General features: G+C 33.2%; 1 protein-coding gene across 2 annotated transcripts in view; it reads right to left on the bottom strand.

Annotated features, from left to right (window-relative positions):
• SYNCRIP (synaptotagmin binding cytoplasmic RNA interacting protein) overlaps positions 1–4,121 on the bottom strand; it is a 28,638-nt gene continuing 24,517 nt past the window's right edge. For both annotated transcript variants that reach the window (XM_061131726.1, XM_061131727.1), the window contains exon 12: positions 1–4,121. This exon is cut by the window's right edge. The gene's annotated coding sequence lies outside the window, so the exon portion shown is untranslated.

The raw sequence follows: 4,121 nt of genomic DNA, 5'->3' as shown, positions 1-4,121 counted from the left end.
CATGCTACAAAAATAGGTCTTTATTCTTAGGAAAATATAGTCAGAGCTAGCTTCCTTATGCTATACATAAAATCTTAACATCAGAGGCAGTACAGATAGTACAGATAGTTTTTGAACTGATCTCCAAACAAGCACAAACCCACTACGTTGAAAAGAACAGGTAATTTTGAGGTTTTTGGCAAAAGACAGTACTTCACACATCTAATCCAAATCAAAGAGCCTGCAGACAGTTTTCAGTGAGATAAAAGGAATGAAATAAATATAAATTCTACAGATAAATAAATGTAAGAGAATTTAAATAAGCTAACAGAACTAATTTTTTTAAATAAAAATACTAGTCAGGTACAAGCTTTTGTTTCTCAATGCCAGACTTCTAGATGTTTATCAGACTACTGTTAATATCATTAAAAACCTAATCTTGGACCAGGGCATTAGTTTTAATACTATTTTGCATTCATAAAAAAATCTTTTTCTTTCAACTGAATGCTCCTGGCCCTGAAAAATATTTTAGGCATATTACTGAAGGCAGACTGTGGTACTAATAAAACTTGTATCTTAAGTACTTTTTTAAAAAGTGACAGACAAAAAAGTCCATCCACTAATTTGCCCACAGTTAAAAATGTCTTTGAACATAGGCTGATAATTATCATCTTAAGAAAAGTAGTGGCATGCCCTATTGAGTGGTATGACTGAGTAATTAATACTACACTTTAAAACATCATCCCCAAAAGTCTGTTCACTCTATGTATGGTAATTCTTGATTCATTTTAAACCCACCAATGAATTCCTATGGTCAGATTAAAAGTTTATGGTATGTATCACTGGGAAGAAAATGACCATGGTGGGTATTCTTGAAAAGCTTTAGGAAACTGAGCAATCATTTACTCTAGGGGGGGGGTAGCTCCCTCACCTAAATGCAGAAGTCCTTCTACTCTGTAACTTTCTCCCCTTAAATAGACTCTTACGTCATGCTCTGTTTGGTCTTTTTTTCCTGTGTTTCTGAACAGTGACTTTTGGCTTAGCAGTCAAAACAGCTGTCCTGAATGTGACAATTTTGCCCATCTAGCATGATATTCACCCTCATTAAATCTTTTCAAATAGATTCATACAAGTGAATACCCGAGGTTACCCCATCAATCCATTCCTATGTATGCTATTCCTATTTTATCATGTAGAAAGTGTAAATCATTAAATCAGACTTGCAGTCATTGGTAGATTTCTCATGATGCTACAACAAAGGCCGTCATGAGTGTGCAACCGCTTTCTGTGCTAAACCCCCCATTCATTTCTAACATCTGATTCAATCACAATGCTGGAAAACCTCCCACAAAAAGCATGATTGGGAGAATATATCTAACACAATTTTCTCACAAAGCAACTTTCTGAAAACTGATTAACTAAAGTGATGATCACTTTTGATTGCCAAGTAGTCTGCAGAAACAAAATCTTGCGTCTGCTTTGGTTAGGTAACTCAAGTTTTGTTTTGTTTTCAACAATCAGAATGCTTTAAGGATACATTTTCACCCCAAGGAAGGGACTTGATTCTTGGATTTAAGACCCATTCCTTGACAATTATATACAAAATTTCTTTTAACTTGGTCATCTATCCATTCTTTGAAGCTGTCAAAGCCAAGAACCCATAAACAAATCACAAATATCAATAACCTACATTAGTTAACATTCCCCTTTTTAACATGTTGACATTTTTACTAAAGGATTAGTTATTTTTGCATTTCCATTTCTCATATCCCATGACATTCCATAAAAATTGCATTATTGCTTTATAGGCCACACAACATTCAAAAGTATGTTTATATGCATTGCCTGTTTTCCTTGATCTGATAAGAGTTTGATACTGATTTTACTACAGAAATTTAAGTTTGAAAATACCAGTTAGTATTTCTTCTCAGTACTTAATTGTTCACATCACTAATCACTACATGCATATTTAGCTCTGATTATATTGCTCAAAAACTGCACCCATTATCAGAACAGTGCAAATGATTATTTAATTTTAAAAGTAATTATAATGGCTTAAATTCAAAGTTAGTCAAATGAACACTGTCAAGTAATTTCACTTGAGTGTGTATATATTTAATCACCACTGTTTACATTACCCATCAATTCTTCACAAATTTTTTTAATATCAGTTTTTCCTCCCAAATCCCCAAACTAAGAATGCCAAATAGCCTTGGAAACCCACAGCTCCATATTTTAATGTTTTCTTAAGAACACATTTGTGAACTCACAAAAATGTTCATCTTTCAACTTTGACAATGCAGTTCTTACTTAAGTCAAACAAACCTGTTCTAAAATCCCAACAAATAATTCTGAGAATTAACTTAAACACCTTGACAGTGTCCCTTAAAAAGGGTATGACAGTAAAGTGCCAATAGGCATGGCAATGGCCTCTTTGATGGGATCATTTAACTCCTTGGACCTGGGAAGTGCCAGCACCAAGGATTACACTGAGATTCAATTTTACTGAAGGCTACATTTAGTTTACCCACTTTCCACAACCTATTACTCATTTTATGTTAGAATGAAATGTAAATGTTTTGTGTAGCCCTCAAACTTACACTAAGATTTGAGAGATGTACTTTAAAAAAGCACGGGGTAATATATAAAATCAGTGGCAAAAAGTTTCATTAAGCACCAGGAACTAATTTTTGTCACCCCATACTCATTTTGTAGGTAATGTTTCAATAACCGGCAAGGCACATTTACATATATTCCAATGAATACTTATTGACAAATTTTAAATTACACTCTATGTCCCAGCTATCCCAGTAACTGACATACAACATACTAAAATGGTTTATTAAGATAACATAAAAAACCAATTAATGTGAAACATACAGGCTATTGGCAACCACTATCTAAAATTATGTAAGTACAAATAAACATACTGAAATGTGTGCATTTCTAAGTTTTTAAACCAGAATATTTCTACACTAACACACATTTATATTAATGACACATAAAAAAAATAAAAACTTTATTACAAAAATAAGTTACACTCGCCTCCAGCTTACAGTATAAAACAATTTTATTTGCAGGAATGCAAAATGATTGTTTGCCATGAGCATTTTGAACATATGACATGTCTAATTTTCTTGTTAAATTTGCATTTACTGGGGAAACTGGTGTGTATAAAACCTTAATTAAGTATAAGCTCTGATCTTCGTCATGGTGCCTATTGGGTATGTGATATAACTGCAGTATCCCTTTGGGGAAGGGGAAAAGGGATTTCTTTATACCAAGTCCTAATTAAACTATAATTTCACTTTTGACTTTAAGCTATCAATTTAGGACTTGGCAAAAAATTTTTTGAGGGTGATTCAATAGAGGATGCTTCACCACTGAACACTCACTGTCATCAAGGTGCTTTAGAAAATTAAAAACATAGCACAAATGATTGTACTCTATTCTACAAGTTATCATGACCTGCATAAGAAATGGAAAGCTGATTCACATTTTTGCAGTGATCAGCAGTAAGAAATGCACTAATGAAACATACCTTTTACCTAAAAAGCTAAACTACAGCCATATACTAATTTCTATGATTTATGAAAAAACTTCAAAATATCCAAATGTCAGGCTTTGCTGTACAACTGTCAGTTTTAGTCTGACTTTTTATAAAGGGACACTGCAGTATTTAGTACAAGTTCGGATGCACTTTTTTTGAACATCTGATGTCTTACAAAAGTAACATCTTGCTAAACTATTATACATCCAAATAACTACAATATCTGAAGAAGCAAGGCTGCTTTTTCAGCCACAAAATACGACAAAAGCAAGGCCTGTTATGATGTTCATGAGGAAGTCTTACAAGCCTCTGAAACTAAAGGCAACTAAGAATGTTACATTTGGTATATTTAAAATCTTACCCTCATATCATTTAACAAGCCTTGCTTTTATCTACAAAGATTTTCTATGTACAGTACAGACAGGGTATAGTTCAATCCTCTGCTACTGAGGTAGTTAACCAACCCTTTAAAAAAGGTTCTGAAAAGAACCACTATCTGGAATGCCTGACTAACCAGCTCTGATGATTACACCTGAAACTGCATATCTGAACACAATTCAAAAGTGATTACTATAAAAAAGATATAGACAAT

This window comes from Dama dama, chromosome 28 (assembly GCF_033118175.1).
Source record: "Dama dama isolate Ldn47 chromosome 28, ASM3311817v1, whole genome shotgun sequence".
In the NCBI taxonomy this organism is placed as follows: Eukaryota; Metazoa; Chordata; class Mammalia; order Artiodactyla; family Cervidae; genus Dama; species Dama dama.
Note: the sequence above shows the minus strand (reverse complement) of the source record. Positions and strands in the feature narration are given on the sequence as shown.